At 38.9% G+C, this 23,185-nt stretch overlaps 1 protein-coding gene across 1 annotated transcript in view; it reads right to left on the bottom strand.

Annotated features, from left to right (window-relative positions):
- Nucleotides 1–23,185, bottom strand: part of BOD1L1 (biorientation of chromosomes in cell division 1 like 1) — an 823,932-nt gene that overhangs the window by 174,467 nt on the left and 626,280 nt on the right. The window lies entirely within an intron of this gene.

The following is a 23,185-nucleotide window of genomic DNA, read 5'->3' on the forward strand; positions in this document are numbered from 1 at the left end:
AGGAATGTGGACTAGCTCTGCTTATACACAGCTCCCAGCACAGTTTGCCCAGGGAGATAACTTGCATAATAGTAGGCAAGCACTCTCCTAGCTGTGGTTGTCTGGCAGCCCACAATCTCTCTGCAGCTGAGGGTCACTATAAAATTTCCTCATTTATATATATGTATTTTTTTCCTGTTACAAACTCTTCTGTTCTGTTCTATAGTTTTACTCCATAGTTTTGCTTGTAAAGAACAGCTGCTTGTGCATCAGCATGGCTGGAAACCTTCTCTCCAATGGCAGGCAGTGTTATTGATTTAGGGTTTGGTTAAAGTTCTGTCTGTGCTGGCAGAGCTATTTGCACAAGCACAAGCACTGCAGGGCTGGGTCACCACTGTGTGCCAGGCAGCGTTTTTTATCCTCCCACCAGAAGTGCTTCCCATGGTGGCTGTGCGGGAACTGCAGGCTGGTGTGAGCCAGATGCAAGCAGTATAGAGTAGTGTCTTTAAATATGGCATGGATGAGAGAGGCTTCCATCACCCGTGGTGCGGGATGCTGTCACACTGACTGTGACACACTCATGTTTGCTCACTCCTTGAGTTCCAGCAGTGGGAATGTCAGCTCACACGTGCCTTCTGCACCAACAAACAGCTCAGTGCACTGCTGCTATGTCAGACTTCTCATGCTGTGTGCTTTGTTAAATCCTTTTCCTTCAGTACTAGCGTGCAGTGGCATTATAACAGAACCAATCAATTATGGGACTCTGCTTGCTGACTTCTGTTGAGGGATGCAGAACGAGGATGCGATGTTTATTTAAGTGTCACCAGCAATTTCAAGTGGATTAAAGGATGTAGGTGTGTGGGGAGTTATGTTGTTTACAACTGATTGTCTGCCTCAAGCCCTGAGAAGACAAACTTTGGTGTGGCCAAATTAATTAGTAAAATAAATATGTAAGTGAAAATCTGAGGAATAAACATCACTCCATTTGGTTTAGGAAGTGGTATCTCTAAATAGAATTCTGTCAAAGGTTTGCAAGAGGCAAGTTCAAGTTCTCTAAGAAAAGCAGGATAGTACAACTGAATTCCTTTAATTTGACGTTTTTGCATAGCCTATGTTTTCTGTATTTAAGCTTACTAAATCGATGCAGTGATTTTTTAAAATAATAGACATCTGAAAATACTGTACTTTTAATCTGTAAAATATTTTGTTATTAAAAAGCAAAACAAAACAGTAACACTGTCTTTTTATTTGTATTTAGTAACTTTGGTGAACTGTTTGCTGCACGAGGAATTGGTTGTGAGATCATACCTGGAAATGTCAATGGCTCGATGTCCATATGGAGATCATGACAACTGGTGTCCCCCAGGGGTCAGTACTGGGGCCAGTGCTCTTTACTGTTGCAATGGAAATGAGCCTTGCTGATTAACTGTAGAGTTTATGGCCCAATAGTTTGTTCTGGCTTTCTTGCAGACAGGTAAAAATCCAAATGCTTAAATATTGATCAACTGCTAAAAATTCAGGGATATGGGATAGATATTTCTTCCATGTGGTCTTTAGATCAGATACAATAATACCCATTCCATGCTTATTTCAAATCTTCATATAAAAGAATCAAAGGATGAACAAATAATCCAACAAATTTCTTTAAGTAGTTTGTTCCAATTGTGAACCATCAAAATAACAACAGAAAGTATCTGCACCTCTTAAAACGAAGGTATTAATACAGGTATTAACCTGTAGCTCCAAGCCACTGCTTTAATATTATCAATCACTTTTCCTGGTAGATTAAAGATATGTTACTTCAAAATATACTTTCTTATACTAAAAACTTTCAAATTGGAACTCTTAAACTTTCACACTGGAAACATTTTCACAAGGCTTTTATAAGGACCCCCAGCTGACAATGAGGTTTAAAGACCTATCAGTTTCTCCGATCTTAATTTTGGTGCCATTGACATGTACTCCTTACTTTCTAAATTCTAATTTTCTGATTACTTATGAAAGTCTAGATCTGTTCTGACTGCGTATTTCTCTTTATAAAGGGGATTTGTAATTTCCTCAAAGCAGATTTGACATGATGGTGGCAGCTTCCCTTCAACTGTGGGAAGACTGGTAGAAGTCATACAGTAACTACTCATGTTCTGTGTTTTTATTCCATTGATTGAGAACTGACTAATCTAGAAAAAAAGGAAATGAGAATTCCTGAAGTCAAAGGAATGAGAAAGGAAATTAAGAATAATCCGTGCAGTGTTGCCAATATTCATTAACACTTCCCTCATTCCCTGAAAAGGAGGATGTGAAAATGGGATGTTGGATGCCATCAGAATTCCAGCATATCCTGGATGACTGACATGTCCCGCGCATTCTAAAGAAAGAGATGTTCTACCCATACAATAGATGAAATGCGAGCTGCTTGGAGGAATCAATTCTGCATGTGTTGATGACAAGTCATCAACAGGACTAGGGTCAGAAAATCTGGGGACAGAGTTGAAGACAAGGCCAGTGCTGGCGACAGGAAGGCACCGGGCTTCCCTTAGCAGATGCTGGTGGCTCTGCGGCAGCAAAGGAGGAGGCAGTGACTCACGGGAAGCAGTGCAGCTTCCAGTAGCGGCCTCAGCACGGAGGGGCTGAGGTGTGCTGTGTGTCTGGCTCTGCAGGTCTGGTACTGGCTGAGGCTGTTTCAAGCACAGTCTGGAGAGCCATGGATTCGTGCATCAAGGGGTGAACTCCTTCTCAACCACATTTGCAAATTTTCTTTCAAGCCCTGTGCCACCACTCCACTGTTACTCACCGTGTTTTGGAAATGCAGAGGTAGAAAAAGCTGAAAAAGAAAAGACATGAAGATTACTTAATTGAGACAACACTTAAAGCTTTCTCAGTATGGTCTACATCGGCTGGCTGTTACATAACAAAGTCTACATTTGTCAGGTTGAAGGAATGCAGTTATGACTTAAGCAATTTAAGACAATTCCAGCTCACAGATTTCTAGATTTGTCACTGGGAAATGAGCAGAGGAAAGCAGGGAGGAAGTAGTGCTGTAACCCTGGCAGCTCAGGGAATTCAGAGGATGAGTTATAAAAGACATTTAAATAGACATATTCAAGCCTATTTTAAGTTTAGGAAAAAATAGGTATGTTAATTTAGGTCTGAAATGTGAAGAAGACAGGTTGAATTCAGGACTGGTATGTGAAGATATGAAATATGTGCTGATTAGGTGTGGAAAGCAAAGGACGTGAAAAGGAAAGTATGGAATGATGTGTATCACAGTATAATAGAATCACAGATGCGTTAAGGTTGGAAAAGACCACAAAATCATCCAGTGCAACCACCAGCTCACCTCCATCATGCCCAGTGACTCCACCATCTCTCTTGGCAGCCCGTTCCAGTGCCTCACCACTCTTCCTCAGAAGTTCTTCCTGATATCCAACCTGAACTTCCCTGATGCAAGTTAACGTCATTACCTCTCATCATATCACTGTTACCTGGGAGAAGAGACCAGCTCCCACTTCACTTACAACTTTCTTTCAGGTGGTTGGGCACATGAGGTTGCTCGGCTGACATACCTTGACATACTGAAAATGTTCCTGTTTCCTACACATTTTGGATTTTTCTCCCCAGAGGGAAGTACTGATGAGGTGCTGAGGTTGAGTGTGACAGCTTGACTTGCCACATGGGTGCACTTACAAAAGCTGGATGGAAGGTGAGGCATGCAAAGGGAACTCACAATGAAAAGGGAAAGAGAATTGTAATTCAGTGATAACATTGAACCTTCCCAGTGAAATAAATAGAGGATTAGTATGGAGATTCCACATAGCCCCACCTCATAGCACAACTGACAATCTGATTTAGAGTGGTCTGTGTTAAACATGCAGCAGTACCATGGCCTGCTAATACATTTCCTCTAGATAAAACATTATCAAGTTTGTATTTTAAGCTCCAGGAGTTGAGCACTGAGGAGCACTGAGTTTTATACTGCTACTAAGTAAGGGGATTGCCAAATCCTGTCATTCAATATGAACATTTAAAACCTACCTTTTCCTTTCCATATCCGAAGTGCTGTTTGTAATAAGAAAATAGGGATTATTACTTAGTTATGCAAGACTGGGGATGATGGCTTTTGCCTGATCTGAAGAATGTTTGGTTTAACAAAGTAAAGGAAGAATAAAAGATTAGTAGTGAATTGACAATGGATGAGATCCAGGTTCTAGAAGATGTGTCAGACTTATTACAGTTCTGCAAGTAATTAAAGTTTTACCTCTGAGAATGCAGTACCCCTTTAAGGTATGGGTTTGCTATAAGAAGGGGAAAAGTGATTCAGTGATAATTAGCATGGTGTGTGGTGTGTGCTGGCAGTGAGAGCTCTGAGCGGGAGAGGCAGAGGTAAGTGTGGAGTTGTTGCTGTGTTGCAGATTTTTCCATCTTTCTGTTCAATTTGACATCCTAAAGACAGCAGAGCCTTGCAAGGCCAGCAGGACTTATAGTGCTGAAAAAGCCAATCTGTCCTTTTCCATCTCTGCCTCCATGCTGCCAGACCCATTGGCTGGGCAGCATTTGCCAAAGGAGCAGAAAACCACCAGTACTACAACAGAATTGTTTCCTGCTGGTTTCATTCCTTGCTGAGGCTTTGCCTCAGCTAGATCCTGCAAAGCCAGCATGTGGCCAAGAGCTGGTGCACAAAGGCCGGGAGCTCTGTTTTCAATGGTTCTGAGCTGTGTGGGTATTTCACACTTAAAACTGGAGGAAGAAAACTTAAATGCTACTCTGTCCCTTGGGAGTTACTTGCAGCACACTGGCCATTTTAGTGATGTGAGGTGACAGCAGTCCAAACACCTGAGCCCAGCTGTGCAGTTTTACATAAAAAAAAAATAAAATAAAAAAAAAAAATAGTGAGAGGAGGCAGGGTAAATGACTTACTGCAATAGCTTTCCCATTCAAGCATCATTATCCTTCCAGACTTGTAATTTCAGAGCCTTGTGCATTATTATATGTTCAGCCAGAGAGAGAGAGAGAAGTTTTTCTAGTCACAGCTATGTAGCAATGTAAGAAAATAGCCAGACAGACTCCATAAGGCAACTTAATTCTTTGCTCAGTCTTCTGGCTAATCTCAGTTAGGAATGCCTGGCTTCAAATTAACTTCTCTTCAGAATAGCAGCATTTCCCAGTTTTTCATCTCAGTTTTTAGAAGGTGTAACCGTGATTAAGGGTACTATTTTGCATTTGTCCTGTCCTCTTTTCTTTTCCTGTATCTGCCTCCTGCTGGAATATCTGTTACAGGATTTTCTGTTGTATCACTGTGCTATAGAAGCAAATCCCTGTCATACCAATATTGTATCATCAGTGAAAACTTGATATATAAATAATAGATTCAAACTGATCCACATACTCTAATTAATACATACGCTCCTGGTTTTCTTGACTAGGTGAAGGGAAGACTTTCAGATGAATTTATTCTCTTTAACTCAAATACACACTTGCATGAACTAGGAAATACCTTCCCATATATTCTAGCTCTTTTGTAGGTTGTTAAGGGATTGACTTTACTAAATTTCAGCATGTGACATGGGCAGAGCACAGGAAAATGGGAAATTGTGCCATGCACAGCTGTCTAGGAGCCTGAGAGCATCACAGTGATGAGACACTTTACTCCCAGTTGAATTGTCTGGGATGGCTGCCAACTTTGAAGGGGCTATGAGTGAGTAAGGCATGGCCCACTTTCCTTTCACATAGTTGGCAGGAAGTAAAGCATACTGTGTGTTTTCATGAGCACTGGGAAGGGATGGGACACTTTCTAGCCGTCCTTTCCCTATACAATAATGTAACCCAAGACTGGCACCCAGTTATCTGTTTTATAAGTTAACACTATGGGAAAACTTATTTTTTTATTGTGTGGTCTTTACTTGTTTCAAATAGAATCACAGAATTACAGAATTGTAAGGGTTGGAAGGGACCTCCAGAGATCGAGTCCAACCCCCCTGCCAAAGCAGGTTCCCTACAGCAGGTCGCACAAGTAGGCATCCAGGCAGGCGCCACTAAACGGTCTGGAAGCCTAAAGCAAGTAGTGATTACTCTTAAGAATAAAGAGCATTTAAGGTTTTGCAATAGCTACAGTAGAGGTATGGTTGTCTTAGATGAAAAGAACATGGCCAGGAACCTGTATACTTTGTGGTCTTTGTTAGACACCTTATTCATAGTTGAATGCTTTAACCTGACAGATCATATCAAGCATTACTGTGCTCCTTTAATGACACTGTTGCTTGTAAAATACTTTTTTCTTTTTTTCCACAATGGTCTCTAACCCTTAAGTCTCAGCTCAGCCACTCTGATTCAAAGCATTATCTAAGTTTGCAAGTGATTCCATAGAAATCAACTGACTTTGCAGAGAAAGGTATGTTCAATAGAGAAATAGGAAGCTTGACTCAGGCTTTTATTAAATACCAATCATGTATAATGTAGGCTGGACTATATCTGTCTTTGTTACATTTAAGTAGCTGCCACTACAATCATTAGGATTTCCAGGCACAGACCAACTGGGCTATGAGTTCCAGATACAGAGTGAAGTCCAAGGAAATGAGATGACCCATGTTGCAGACATAAGTCAAGTTCAGTGTAAAATATATATTGCTCTAAATTATCATTGTAAGAGTAATAAAATGAAGCCATATTTGTAAGTTTCACAGTGATATATTTTTATGAGCTTAGAGCTGCTGTTTGTATAAATTCAATAGAGAAGCTGTTTGGAGTTGTTTCAAATTTCTTTAGCTACGGGGGAAGAACATTTATTCCCTATTTCACTTGTTAAAAAGAATAGAAAGCAAATCTTTTATCTGTTCACTAGAAAATACAGCTTTAATGAAACTCATTACCCTTCTCAGTCTGGCTGTTTTGAGTTGTATAGAGATGGAATTAGGTTGCCTAGACATTGAAGGACAGGACTGACACCAGCTCTCTGTGGGCTTTTTTGGAAGGTACAAACTAAAATTGGTTAGACAGATTCAGCTGAAATATTTACCCAAATCATATTGTCAAGTCAGAATACTTCAGCTGAGAATAACTTTTGTTAGAAACTATTGGAAACCAACTTCTTTGAGAAATTCTGCCTAGAACTTTTGAAGTTTCTGGGCTTGATTTTTATCTTAGGTACTTAGCATCCTGGGAGCTGGCTTCATCTGGCAGGTCTGTAGGTCATCCTGACTCCCTGCTTGTAAGTGTCCACTAGCAGTCCTCAGACTTGTTAAATGCTAGACTGTAAGAAACCCTGTTCTTAAAAGTCATCAGGAAAATGGAGTGATTCTCATCTGCCTAACCATAGTGCAGTGTGTTTCCTGACTAAAACACAGGTGCGCTGGAGTTGGCGAAAGAAATTTCATTATACCCTTAGATCAGCATCACTGTAGAGTTCTTTAATGGAGCAGGGGAGGAACCCCAAAGCACTGCTCTTTTATACTCACTGTTAAGATCATTTTGACCTCATTCTGGTCTTAATCTGATTCCCATTTGAATGCATTTCAATGCAGTTTGAGTTGTAACAGTGTCAGTGCCTTTGGGGTGTGCACTGGCTGTATAAGGAGGCAGCATTCCAGGGGTTCCCACTGGAGATGTCCCTAATACCCTGAAGAAACCATATCTTATGAGTTGGTAATTTTTTTTCCAGTAACAGGAAAGAAAGTGACTTATTGACTACAAACAAAAAATATGGAAAAAAGTCTTTTACTATAACAATAGCTTTTCTTGAAGACTCACTTCCTCCCCTACAGTCTTTGTCCTTGCTTCAGTGGCAGGTATATGTCTCATTTTGATGATTGGTATGGAAATGAGGGAAATGAATGCATTTTCATCCAAGGATTTGAGTGTTTTTTGGCATAAGTTTTTTTCTTAATTTTTTCCTCCGAAGGACAAATTGCTTTGTCTTTCCCCCTGTCTTTTTCTTTTTTCCTACTTCTATCTCTCAATTAGAGAGGGTTATGATACATTGAATTTATTATAAGGTAGACCATTGAAATAACTATATGTATATATGAATACTACCTTTTTACTCCAAGACAATGTTTCATGAAAATGGACAGGTTTAACATTCTGCCATTTATTTTTTAAATTTCAGTCCCTTCTAGGCCCATGTGTGTCTGTGTAAATATCTTTTCTACCTCACCTTCCACCCTGTTTCTCCACAACAGATAAAATAGTAGCATCTCAATTCATTTAGTTTAGTACAACAAGAAGAGAGCAGAATTACCAACTGCAAGTGCTGCACCAGGGAGGGAATAGCTAACTAACTTTAATTGTGGACACTTCTACTATTTGGCACAGAGTCATCATAAGCCTGCCATAGCAGCTACCAGCAATTAAATGTATCTGTGGCTAACTAATAAAAGCTTTTATCTCTCTTAACGGTTTCAGACTCACTGTTAGGAAAAAAAGGTGTTAGAATAATTGTTTAATTAGCCTTTCTACTACAATTTTTGCAATCTAAATTAAGAAATATTTTGTCTTTACATTGCAACAAAGCCATAGTAAGAGTGTGGCAAAAAATGAGGCAAATATATCTAAAAGTGAATTGCTGCTTCTGCTACTACTAACTCTGAGGAAGAGGGATTGAATTTTTGGCTGTGCTACTTTCTACTCATTCCACTGCTGAAAGAAGACAGAGCAAGGAGGGGGTAGGAGTCAGGGATGCTGAGTGACCAATTGTTTCAGCAGAGCTCTCACTTGTGATATTCATATCTGACTACTACAGCACGAGCTTGATAATAAACCTCAATAATTAACATTGATAATTAATCTTCCTGATCACTGAATAGTTATATGGAAACTGAAGAAGGTGGTTTGAGTCTCTGGGTGAAAGGGACTATAAGATGAGGACAATTATTTTTTCTGAAGTTTTTTTTTTTTTTTTTTCTACAATTACTTTGTTTTAGAGCATCACCATCAGCATTAATTACTATCTATATCACAGGAAAGATCAGGAAAGTCAGATGTGTGGTCAGCTGTCATGTTCTTCCACTAATTCTTGCATGCTTACTTGTATGACACCGTAGGCAGACAGTCAATGCATGTATCTTGGGAAGGCTATGCTGTGTCTACCTTAACATCCTTGGCATTCTGTTACTTTCTTTTATTCTGCCATGTTCACCACTTATTTTCAGTTACAATCTCTTCTGGGCCTAGCTTAATATATTTATATCCTTTATTATAAAGTCTTCCTTTCCTATCCTCTCTTATTATAGGAAACATTTCTGTGACATTAGTCTGTCATGTTTCTCTTTTAAAAATCTGCCTAAACATTTTTCAGCAGGGAGGTCATTTATGCCCAAAAAATTCATTATTAGAGCTGATAAATCTTTACCAACAGAGATAAAAATTAACTTCCATTTCCCAACAAGAAAGTCTGATATTTTTAAAAAAACATAGGTCTAATTACTTATTTCTTCTTCCTCACAAAGAATACATTTTAGTATTTAAATTTGCAAGGCTAGTATTTCTGTCTGCATATACTTGTATGTACTGGAATATATTTCAGATCTAAAATGTGTCTGGCTAATATATCTATATGTAAGTCTTTGTGTGTAAAATTTACATTTTATGTAAATATCTGCATAGTAGATAACACAACTAGAAAGGCTTTTTTTTCAGTTACACAGATTATGTATATATATTTTTTAATGTTATCATAAAAGGATCCTTCCAGTTTGTGAACATCAGCTCTAAATCAAATGAAGGAAAATGTAAGCAAAAATGGAGTTAATTAAAGTATATTCTGAAGCAGCCTCACTATAAAAAGCTATTAAAATTAGCCTCCATTAATGAGCTGCAGTTAGATTAGAAAGTCATTTTAAACCCGTGGTCTGTTCTTAGTTCTCTGGAAGAGCAACAGTAAGAACTGCTCAGTTTCTTTGTGTAGAACTCAGTAATAAGTGTGCTAATATATACTGGCTACTGTGGTGAACGATCTTGTATAAGCCTGATTCAACTAGACAAATGACCTGTTTTTTAAAAGAGATGGAAATGTTTGCAGTAAACCTCTGGGCAGACAGATGTGCAGAGGGTATACAGCTACTACAGAAAAGATGTTTATTCAAATTCTTCAGACACAGAAGGTCAAAAGCACTTAGTTAAAAGTCAAGCAAAGAAAATCAGCATTTGGGACAAAATCCTTTTCTGAGTATGTAAGCTAAATACCCCAGCCACTCACTGGGGATGTCAATGGACTCTGGGAAGCATTGCTCAATCACTCCTTGAAACGAGCAAAAGTAAGCAAGCTGTGCTGACTACTCCTGATGTTTTTCTTGCCCTTTATGTACCTGGAAATGATTTCCAGGTTTAGTTCCATCACCTTCTCAGGGACTGAGGTAAGACTAGGTGGCCAGTATGGCTCAGGTCCTTCTTCTTGCCGCCTTATTGCTTGAAAATAGGAATGACATTTGTTTTCCTTCCGTCTTTGGGCACTTTCCCAGTCACCATGGCCAACCAACAGTTAAGAAGGCTTAGGCTTTCCTGTCTGCATCTGTGCTTGCTTGGACAGTGTAGTCCTGTCATGTTCTCTGCATCCACCTTCTATATACTTCATTTTAATATCCTTATCTCATGAGATTCTCCCAGTAAGAGTATGATGAAGCCAGTCTGCTCTCCTGAAGTCAGCACTGTGATTTTTGGGTAGTCCCATGTGGAGGCAGATATTAAAATCAATGATCCTTGTGGGTCCCTTCAATCGTGTGATATTCTCTGATTTATGCTTTTAATCCTTCTCCCTCTCTCAGAACCCTAAGCTCCACTGGCTAGAGTAACTGCAGACAAGGCTGCCGTCGATTTTTGCATTGCCAATGAACCCTTTCTTTTTTATGAGTACAGCAGATCGCCTCTCCACAATGGCTGCTGTATCATCTGGATCAGGAAGTTATTAACAACATTCCCAAGGAAATTGCTGGATTGCTTATGTCCTGCTGCACTGCCTTCCCAGCAGATGCTGGAATTATTGAATTCCTCCATGAAGATGAGAGCCTACGAATGGGAGGCTATGTGTGGTGCCAGACAACAAAATAAGATTTTCAAGTATGGTAACTGCAAGAGGAGGTCAAAGGGAAATTTTGGACTGATACTTGATACAAACAGTCACCTAACAAGTAAGGATGAGGAAAAAGCAGGAACTTCTAATGTCTTTTTGCCTGAGTTTACAATAGTAATGGCATCTTGGACTGTTTGGTCCTTAAAGCTGAAGGACAATGACAGAGCAAGCACTGATTTTTTTTCTTCCATCCATGGTGACCAAAATTGTGAGGGATCAGTTTTATCAGTGGAAAGTTTGTAAGTTCATGAGGTATGATAGGATTTACTCTAGAGCACCAAGGGAGGGGAGCAGATGTTATTGCTGGATGCCACTCATCGATTTACCAAAGGTCCTGGTAGTCTGGGACAAGACATTTAGCAGAGATATCTAGGTAATATGGAACACTAGGCAGTCATCAGTGCATGAAGTTCAACTAGAGTTAATACTAGGTTCTGCACCTAGGACAGAGTAATGCTGGATGTAGGTACAGAATAGGAGATGAGTGACTGGAGAACAGCTCAGCAGAAAGGTACCTGTGGGTGCTTGAGACAGCAGGCTTAGCATGAACCAGCAGCGTGCCCTGGCAGCCAACAGAATAAGTTGCATTTTGGGCTGCGTTAAAAATGGAATAGCTAGCTGGTCAAGAGATGATCCTCCTAGGGAGATGCCCATCTTTTCTCTTAATAACCAATGATAGAAAGCAAGGGAATGCCATAAAGCTGTGCCAGGAGAGGTTCAGACTGGATATTACGAAAAATGCCTAGTATTTGACATTTCAGTAATTCTCCTTCAACTCCAGTGTTATATGCACACATACACTTATGACAGTTTATGGCTACATGAGCTCAGGCAATTTCATATCTGTCTTTGGTAAGCTACTTGGAATGCAGAAGGACAGCAGTCCAGAGTCTCAGAAAATCTGTTGGTTAAGGTCAAGGGGATTGCTGATACTGAGAGAGATGTGTGTGGCAGAAGCCCCCTGCTTGCAATTTTCCACTCTCCAGAATCATTCCAGAGCATCTGGAAAAGAATGACTTTACAGCTTGCTCAAGAGAAGGCTTACCAAAACCTAAATACTTAGAAGTCAGGTACGTAGTATAAGCCAATGACACTCAGTCACTTCATCAGTGAAAAAAAAAGTCTTTTGGCTGATTGTATTTGAATGTTTTAGTGCTTCCTATTTCCCCAGTTTCCAATTTCTGCAGATTACCTTGAATACCAGAGATAAAGCTTGCTGAGATTTTTGATAGCAGCTGTGTGAACGTTTGCTTCCGTTGTGTGAATGTGAATTTAACCCTAAGGCATGTGCCATTCTTTGTGGCTTTTTAAACAGCAGGATAAAAATGTGACTATGTGAAGAGTTGCAGTGGAAAGTGCTATTTACTCTGCTGAAAGGAGATGCTATGAAATGTTACAAGATCTTCCTAACCTAGCTTAATCTTTGTCCCGTGTTCTTCCACACAGTGTTCAGAATCAGGTAAGTGACATGAAGAATATTACACATTTTTTTTTTTTTTTTTTTTTTTTATAACAGATAAAGAATATTGCTCTTCTGGATTTGAAAAATCCAGTAAAAGTCAGGTTGTGCTAATATTCATCATGCTGTGTTTTTTTTTTTTTTTTTTTTTTTTTTTTTTTTAAATCTTGTCTAGTCTCCCTAGTCGAGGGTGATCCTATTCTAAGAAGGAAACCAAGATGATCAGCAAAAATCTGCATGGAAAGTGAATTTCCTATCTTTACTCTTTACTTCAGCTGGGAACTAAGGAGATTCTAGAGAAGAACACAAATTTTGCTTCTTATGTGTCCAGTGCTGCTAACTGTGTATGAAGGAGGAGGCAGACCACATCCATGCAGGTGTTGCAAATATATGTTTAAGACCAGATTGAGAGTGTAGTGACTAAACAGATTCGATGCCAAAGCACTTTTGTCACATGTAACATGTATGAAACTTTACAAACTGCACAGCTTCTCTGCTCCACATAAGAGAGAAGGTAACTTAGAAAAGAAGCTGAGGTGTTACTGTAGCAGTTCCAGCTACATGGTACATAGTCATGAGGTAGGGCAGCGAGGTCATTGGATCTCTCTGGTGTTTTCTTTTCATGCATAAGTGATTCTGGACATCCATCTTTACAGCACCAGTAGAGAATACCTGATTCTTGGTTGGGTTTCACAAATTTCCTTAGTGCCCAGCAATCAACCGGCACCACCCATCTCAGAGACTTTCAACAACCACTCTCAACAGGCTTGACCGGTTGTTTACACACAAGGTACTCCTCTATGTTTAGAACTAAGCTATTTCCTTATCCTAGAGGGTTGACTAAAGTTCATACGCAAACACTGTTGTCAGCTAAGTCTACCTTGTGTCAACTGCCACAAAGAGCAACCTTCCAGGCTTGACTTATTTCAAGCTGAAGTAGGTGAAAGCATTGCATTCAGGGAGCATTGCATTTGAACCACAGTAACAGTGTCAAAATCTAGTCCTGAAACCCCACCAGTGTACATCAAATCCAAATAATGTCTGCAAGTACATTTTCCACCTTATTAATTTACTAATATATGTGCATATATATGCATCACGCATTTTTTTTTTTTTTTTTTTTTTTTTTATCCCTGTAGAGAAATACAGCTGGACAGCTTGATTCAATCTGTTCACTGATTTTATTTTCTTTTGAGTTTTAATAGCATTTAGTGGTGTCTCTGCTGATCAGTACAGTCTTCACCTCCACAAAGGATTATATTTTATCTTGGCTTCAAATCCATTCTCAAATTAGCATGGTGATACAGATGGATTCTTGTCTCAGAGCCATGTGATTGATTTCATCTCTGATATTCTGCTCCATCAACATGCAAGGAGTTATTCCTGACATCAACGGGCAATCTGTTTACATTGGGAGTGCAGAACATCAGAACTAAGCAATACAAAACAGATTAAAAAAGAGAATGACATTTTTATTGCTTTTTGAAGCAAAGCAAAATACAAAACTTATTAGTTAAGCCATACACTTGCTTCCCTAAAACAATTATCTTCAAGCTTAGAACATAAGAGCATGTGTAATGAGTCAAACCAAAAGCCTATTCAGACTGCTGCACCATCTACTGTGGTCAATTTAGGATAGATCAAGATTATATACTTCCCCTCTTGCACTTTTTCCAAAGTTTAAGAGAATTTCTAGAATGTGGACCAGCAATAACCCTAGTAAATTTAGGTGAGGCTATGATTTCTTGGTCATGAAAATGTAAACATAGATTTTAAAAGATATAAGCATTACCATGTAACATGAAATATTATGAAAGAACTGCATTTAAGTTTGTAAATTAACACATAATTATGATATATATATATATATTAAATAACTGAAATTCTGACACAAAGTTTTCTTCCATTTTGGTTTGGAGTGCAGTGACACTGGTTATGGTGAAATACTAATTTTGACTCTGAAGAATGTGTTTTGTTATAGTGAAAATAAAGGATGTAAAATGGTAATCAAGATTCCACTCTGATCTTGACATTTGTAGTTAAAAATGTCTTCTTTTCTCACTTTTGAATCATAACAGATTTTATTTGATGTTTATACTGTTACACAGCCAAGTTTTATAGTCCTTATGTGAGATTATTTTGATTGCTATGAAATAATAATAAAGGCATTACTTGGAGGAAAAAAAAAAGAAAAGACTAAAGTGGTGAATGCGAGCTAGCCAGACAGTAGAAAGAACATTGCAATAAGTTGGGCAGTGCATAATTTCTCTGGGTAATATATAACCCTCTCTCCCACCTACCATTTACTTTGCATTGAAGATCTTTCTTTCGTGTTTACGTTCCATACAAATAATGAAGTATCTGGTTTACTCAGCCCTTGGTAGTGGATTGTTAAAGAAAATGGGTTTCTGAAATATTAACAACTATAAAGGGAAATAATATTTAGTAGAAACAGTTGAAGTAGATTAAGAAAACATTTTTCTTTGTATGTACTTTTTCCAGTTTCCCATAAGGGCTAGGTCTGTCTTAGAGGCTTTTGGGAGAGAGATTTGGAAGCCGGTACTTAAATTTAAAAATAAAAATACAAAAATAATAATAAAAATGAAATTTAAATAGATATGATTTATAACCCTGTTGGCCATGCTTTTTTTAATGCACCCCAAGATACCACAGGCCTTCTTGGCCACAAGGGCACACTGCTGGCTCATGGCCAACCAGTTGTCCATCAGGACACCTAGGTCCTTCTCTGCAGAGCTCTTCTCCAGCAAGTCATCCCTTAAACTATACTGATGCATACAGTTACTTCTTCCCAGGTGTAGGGCTCTGTACTCACCCTTGCTGAACCTCGTAAGGTCCCTCTTTATCCAACTCTCTGGCCTGTCCAGGTCTCACTGAATCGCATCACAGCCTTCTGGTGCATCAGCCACTTCTTCCTGCTTTGTATCATCAGCAAATTTGCTGAGGGTGGACTCTATCCCTTCATCCAGGCCATTGATAAAGATGTTGAACAAGACTGGAATCAGCACCAGCCCCTGCAGAACACCACTGACTAAAGGCGCTTAACTACACTCTGCAATGCTGATCACAACTCTGAGCTAAACAGGTCATCTGTGCACTCATTTATTCCACAATTCCTAAGCTTGCTTATAAGGTTATTATGGGAAACAGTGTGAGAAGCCTTGTTGAAGTCAAGGTACACATCTCCCCCACTGGTGAAGGCTACCAGGTCGGTTGAGCATGATTTCCTCTTGGTGAATCCATGTTGACTACTCCTGATAACCTTCATCAAGGTTACCAGGTCCCCTTCTCAACGGGGCCAAAAGAGAGAAGGAGCAAAGGAACCGTGCTTTGCCCTCACTGAGACAGGTCCAACCACAAGAAAAAACACAAGATCCAAGGCAGCTTGTACTCCCTCACTGCTAGGCTGAAGGCAAGATCTCAAAGGCAAGGAGTGGAGGCAAATCCATGACCTGCACTGCAAGAGAACCCCCTCCTTGCTCACTCCAGTCCTCCAGGTGCATTTGTGGAAGAGGTATGAGCTCCCGGATGTGAAATGCCTGCATGTGGGTCATGCCAGGCCATTAACACATGTGGAGCTAATAAAATCAAAAGCAGAGAACCCTTCCCTATCTCCTGCAACGAAGCAGGGAACTGCTTCAGCGGATGAGGAGAATTCCGACAGCGAGGAGCGAGCGGTGAACAGCTGTGTGCGCCGCGAGCACTCGGGAGAGCAGCTCAGCGGGCCGGGGCGGGGCCGGGAGTGCCGGAGGGCATTTAAAAGCGGCGAAACCACCCTTGACAGCCATTTTTGGGGGAAGGCTCGTTCCGTAGTGATGCAGGGAAGCCTGTTTGTTGTTCTTTGTTCTCTTGTTGCTTGCCGTGGAACTGCTGATTTCAGTACTATCCTTTGAAGCGCTTTTCCAAGTGCTGAGGAGTCACAGTGGACTTTCCAGAAGGCCACAGGAAGATATATATAATGATGCTAAAATTATGTATGAATCTTATAATGAGGTTGTTTTTGTTTTCCCGCTCAAACACCCAAGAAAAGTCTCATTCTCCTACCATGTCTTCCTGGCTTTCTAAAGCCAGCAGGAATGCTCCTGGCTTGCTGGTGCCTTTCCACAGCATGGTTTCTGGGAGGTTCAGATTTTCCTGGTGCACCTTCCATCTGCTTTATATATCTAGAACCATTAAGGTTGGAGAAGGCTTCTAAGATCATCTAGTCCAACTGCCAGTCCATGCTTACTAAACCGCGTCTCTCTGTGCCATGCCTCCATGTTTCTGGAACATCTCCAGGGATGGTCCTTCCTTCTGTATGTAAGTATATCTCGACTGTACCTTTTAAGTCCTTGCATTAAAACAAGGTTTGCTACTCAGGGTAGCTAGAAATGTAAATCTTAACATGACCAGGCAAACAAATGGTTTTCAAAGGCTTTTCTCCATAACGTAATCTAGGGAGGTGTATTAGCCATGTAAATATATCGTTGATTTACTTTTTTTTTTTCCGTTAACAGTGAGTGATTTCTCTGTAAGTGACCTGCAGTGTTGCTTTCTGGGAACAAAGCAGTGTTGATGAAGACAAGGGAATCTAAAGGAAGGGTTTTTTTTCTTTCCAGAAAACTTATAAACAAAGCCAGGGTACTGAGGTTTCACTGGTTTTATACCCTTTGGAGTGACATGCCTTTGTTGCTTTGTCTTCCTTTACCTCCAAGTCAAAGGAATAATGATGTTCATTATATTTGCAGCACTGTTTTCATTTCTCTCAACATCTATGCTCAGACTATGCCCTTTAGAAAGATGAATTTATTTTGTGACTACCTGCTCTGTGGCATGTTATATAATTTGATGTATATTTAGTTATATCCCTTCATTGCTAAGAATGACAGTTTTCACCAAAAGAAATCAAGACATTCATTCTCATTTGTTTGAGGATTCAAGATGTATCGTAGCTAAGTTTGCCTCCATCTTTTTGCTTCAAGAAAAACAGGAAATAAAGATCTGGGATGGAGAATATAACAAAACATGTGGTGCTGGGGATAATCTTTTATAATGAAGGCTGGCCTGTGATAGAATATGCCTGAAGTTTTCATGCATTTATGTGTCAACAGCTTTTCTGTTGTGCTATAAGGTAAGTATCCAACCACTGTAAATTGATATTCAGCAGATTTGTTAGCGTGCAGACCTTTGCAAGATAATCAAGAGAGCACTTAAAAAGTATTGCAATAATAAATTTCTTAGAACAGATGTTCCTTAGTCATTTCAGTGATAAATCCTTCTGACTTCTTAACCTTTAACTACAGTTACGCATTTACCTATGGTTGTGAGAAATAAAAGGAACTGGTAAGGATTTTCTAAAGTTGTTTTGATTTATCTGGAGGTCACTGAGTCTGTGACAATGAGGGGGAAAAAAAAATAAAAAAGCCTCTAAAAGTTTACATGAGGAAGATTATAGGTAAAAACAGTAAAATGATTGGATTTTATGGATATTCTTCAAGTTGTTCATGCAAAGTATTAAGCCAAGTGTTTAAATCTAACCTTCCTAGGATGTATTTCCCCTTGTTCATTCCTAATTCAGATGTGGTTTTATTCCCACAGATGGTTTAAATGTGAGTTTTGTCTCATGTATTTTTAATCTTCTAGAATTTATGTATATACATCAAAATGCTCATCAAGACTGTCTTTCTAAATAATAGGGAGAAAAAAAAAAAAGTATCCTAAATGAAAACTTAGCTTGCACACTTTAGATAACTGTCTTAATATGGAATTACTCATATCTAAAGTTACTTAGCTGTTGTGTTTACTGTGGTTCAGTAGCGACAAAACTACAGGATCAGTTTTAGCATTAATTGTAGCTGTAGGCTTTGTCCACAAAAAGCAAGTTTGTTCCATTTCCTTGGATTCAAACCTCAGGTGGTTTCAAAGCCCTTTATGCCCAGGGGTATCCTTGGTGAATAAAGTTAGACCTACCTAGACCTTTGAAGATGTGAGAGTTGCATACCTATAAGCTATTGAGAAAGTAAACATTGTTATATGTTACTCTTTTAAATATATTTTTGCAATCTTTATTCCCTTCTTCTCACCTAAAACCAAAACTAAATAGAGAGATACACAGAGACTTTTACTGCACCTTTACAGGAAAATGTCTGGGAATGTTTTAGCCCTGATGTCAGTGTCATTATCTAGTCAGAAGTTTAGGATTAAACTCTCCCTTGCAAACAGTGTCAAAGCGCCTGTTAGAAAACACCGTTGGCATCTGTTAATATCCATCCTTGTCTGAGAATTAATCCAGACACTGCTGGTTGGCCCCATCCAAAACCACACTAGCAATGATTCAAACAGCATGAAGAATCACATGTACGTGTCAAGAACATTCTCTGGTATTTTTTATTTTACTAATATAGTTGTCTGTGGAGACAGAAGACATATAAGCACTTTAATAAGAGTAGCTAGATTGTACTTGCCTTGGCAAGTAGAGCTCTGTGAACCTCTTATCTGCAAAATAACACTCAACTAAATGATACAGATATTGATGAAACTCTTTCTTTAGTCTTTACTGCGGCTCCAGAAGAATAGTTTAAGTGCTCTGCAACCTGTGAGCTTTTCTACTGTACAATGTGAAGAGAATCTATAAGAGAGGAAAATTATGCTGAAAGATGTCCAATGTAACTGCTTCAGTTTCTCTGGGATGGCAATCGCTAATGGTGGAGAAAAGAGAAGACAGAGAATCAAGTGAGAAATTGTAGTATTTTCTAGACTTCTGCTTCTCTTTAAGTTATAAGTTCTTCAACATGGATAAGAGCTGGACTACAGCTGTTATAGAGTGGTTGCAATGATGATGCTGGAATGATAAACAGCTGCCAAGCCATTACTACAATGATCTGGAGTCTGCATACCCAACTGAGCTGAACTAATGTGAAATATGTATATTTTATCTTTGCTCTTTTCAAGTAAATATCAGAGAACTTAGGCCTGGGAGACAGGTTAATGAAATAATTTCTTTGGGAAAAAAAGTCATTTGAATCCCTAATGGCTATTTATTTGTTAGAGATGTTAGAAGGAAAGGTTGTGTGTGAAGGGAAGGGTGATGGGGGCATGTTCACATTAAACTCCTTCCTCAGGAGTTATTTAAGAAACCCAGGTCAGATAAGAATATATGCATGTCTGAAGTTATTTTGTGGTTCTTGCTGGATTTCTCAGGGTTTCACTCTAAATGAACCTGAAATGCAGTCAGAACTTGTTTGCAATCAAAACCAACAAGTCCTGCCAACAGGCTGAGCTGCTTAAAACAAACAGCACCAGCTATAGGTTCATAAATATCAGGAGCAGTGGTCTGAAAACTGTATTGGGAAGTCAAACAGCCATGGTGGCAGCTGAGCAAAGATTAAAAAAGTAATGGGGAAAAAGTCCATCTGACTGAATTTGTGGGGAAGAATCGGGCAGCAAAATTGAAATACAGTGTAAGCATACTCTGTGTATTCCATGTTAAAGAATAAGTACAATTTAACTCACACCTGAATTTCTTCTGTTTTGAGAGAATGATGCGGCTCTAAATAACAAAGCTCCTTAGAGCCTGCAGAACAGAGGATGCAGCCTACACATTAGGGTGTCAGTAAGTATTTATCTCCCAAACACTATGTGTTTTTCACAGGCATATTTTATGTCTTGTTAATAACACAGGTAATATGCCTTTCACTGGATGTGTAGCAGAGCTTAAAAAAAAAAAAAAAAAAGCAAGTTGTGCATCCAGGCACTGCTCAAGGTAGGAGTGCAAAGGAATGGTTGGGTTGTGCCTGTTGTGGAATATTGCTTTAACAGACTGTATTTCTATAATTGCTGCTGCTGGCACTGTGTTGGGGCCTTTTTTTAAATTTTATTTTTATTTTTATGGCTTGATACTGGAGAGAAGATTTGGATACCAGAAGAACAGGAGTAGCCTTCTTCCTCTGTCCTGATCCTGCTGAATTATAATCTGGCTACTTCTATACTTAACAGATTTCATATCACAATTTTTATAGGTAGAAATTTTACAAACTGGAGAAATTTTGTTTTGGTTGCTGAGAAGGAGCTTCAATTTCATGCAATAACTTTCACTTGTTTTTTTTTTTTTTCTTTCTGTGATTCACTGTAGCTTACATTCTCAATATAAATGCATCTCTCTTCACTGAAACATTTTGCTGGTCCATTTAAAATGGAAGAAGAAAGAAAGGCAAAGAGATTTGTCGTAAACTGAGAATGTGAAGTCTTTGGGCTGTAGTTTTGCCTTGACTCAGGTTAATTTAAAAATGAAGTGTGTTTTGGTTTATAGTAGGTTGAACAAAGATCAGAGTGAAAGGGTCTTGTTGGAACTACTTTTCTAAGTAGTTCTCAGTGCAGTTTGTGTGTGTACATATACTATTTGCACAGTATTAAGGCATGCCTAAACTTAATAGCTCTTCTGGAACTAGGGAGTAGACTTTGGACCTTGACTTCAGTTGAATTCCTATTAATCCTCATTTCTGAATAACCTAAAATCTATGGTGTTTACTTGTAAATAGTTGCTTCTTTTGTAGGTGCATGTTTTCTTAAAGTTACATTTAGAAGGAAAGGGTGTACAATTGTTGGTATCTATGGTACTTTTCTATTGGAGTCATTCATTTTATCTGAAATTAACAGAGTATCTGGACACAATGAGAACTCTTGTGAAGTGGGTTAACTTCAGAGACAGAGATTCTAAGGACAGTTGAGGGAGAAGATGTGTAGTCTCTGAATTACTTCCTCTGTTAGTTCTCCAGTCTAGTGAAATTCGTGGGTGTCATAAAATGAAGTACACTATACTGAGTGCCTTCCCTGTAGTCTGTGGGACTGTTCAGTATAAATAAAGGCAAGTGTGTAACTCATGAGCAATTACAGCAGTGAAGGTGAGAGTGGGACTGTAAATAACTGAAGTAAATGAGAACGGAGAATGCTCTCGAGCTTTTCTCACCTAACAACATAAGAGAAGGGCAAGGCTAGAGCAGTTTGCACTACTTGAGGAAATATTAACTTATTCATTGAGAAGCAAAAGCAAGTGAAAGGGCACCTTTCACATCAGTATTTGAAACAGTTTGTAATAGCATTTTTAATGAGGATGAGACTTCAGCAGAAAGAAGGGTTCATCTTGAGAAATCATCACACAGGATTGCCTGGCTTATCACGCAGCACAATGACAGTCCATCAGGCAGGAGGTACGCTTGCATGACTTCTTGCAGAGATGCAGGCACTGGAGCCAGGAACAGTTCTTTGTCACTGCACTGCGTGTCACTTCCTCCTTTTAACAAGTTGATCTTAGCAGGAGATACTGTTTGCCCATCTAAAATAGGACTGCTATTTTGGGCAGCACTTAGACTCTCACCTGGTCAGGTAGCTGTATCCTAACTCATCCTGCCACCTCTAATGTCATCCTGCCAATGTCTTCCAATGAGATCCAGGAGAGCTTTGTCACTGTATCTGAGCTCTGAGCTGTCTATAAAATGTGGCCAATATAATTTACTCATTGTATAATTGATTATTCCTGGTATTTAAGTACAATCTAAATATTGTTAATGGTTGAGTATGAAAAATATATATGTAAATATGAATGAAAATAATCTGTTAAGTACCAGTGCCTGTTCTGGTAGGGGCTTCAAATTTCACCATTGTGAATCTCTGTTTGAAAATGATTGTTTGCATTCCTGTGTGAGTCAGATTTGAGCTAGGCTGAAGGCTTGGCTCAGGAGTTTATTGCCACATGCGTAAAAAAGAAAGGATGTTAGGAGAAAGGAATTTTGTGAGTGGGGAATATGACTATCTATACATCACGTCAAACGATGTTTCAGAATTTCCTAAGCTGTAGCATCTGTGGACCAGTGGACTTTGAGGCAGTTATAGATATCTCAGAAATAATAATTAAAAAAATAATAAAAATTAGAACCATCAAAAACCTATGCTATTGCTCTTAGAGTATTGTCAAGGAAAAATTGATCACAGTGACCTGTGAGAAATTTGCTGTGGCCTGTGAGGAACTCTGAAATTTCCCATTGCAGAGTTGGCCTCTTATTTAAAATTTCTTATCCACTGCTTCAAATAGTAGACTGGAATGTAAAATAATTACTGGAATGAATGTTATGGAAGTAATGTGCTGAAGAAAATTCTTCTGAACAAGGAACAGTTAAGAATTTTTCCTGAAGTGCAGAGATTTTCATCTCTACGTTCCTTTTTTTGCATCTGATTTAATTGTTAGTTATGTATTCGTATGCCCAAATCTTAAATATTTTGTTAAGACTGGATAGTTGGCTTCAGTCATACTGTGTGAAGAAGAGCTCAACTGTTTAATTAAATGCACTATTAAAAAGTTTCCAGGGAATCTTTCGGATTAGCAAAATGTTTGTCCCAAAACAATCAAAGAATACAACAAAGTAATGAGCTTACATGACATGATAATTTGGATTCTGCAGTTCAATTTGCTTGTAGATTGATAGAAAATATTTCCAGTGAAAATGCATAATGATAGGTGTATTTATTTTATATTTGTTTTTTAAAACAGTGTGAGGATTGCATACTCCAGTCCATATCTCGACTTGGGAGATGTGTGGGACAGTAATAATACAATCCAGAGTTTGTACAGAGATGGTCTACTATGATAATCTTATGAGAAAGAACTAACAGAGCTTGCCTGCCTTGACAGAAAATTAAGA

This window comes from Tympanuchus pallidicinctus, unplaced genomic scaffold (genome assembly GCF_026119805.1).
Source record: "Tympanuchus pallidicinctus isolate F22 unplaced genomic scaffold, pur_lepc_1.0 scaffold2, whole genome shotgun sequence".
Lineage (NCBI taxonomy): Eukaryota > Metazoa > Chordata > Aves > Galliformes > Phasianidae > Tympanuchus > Tympanuchus pallidicinctus.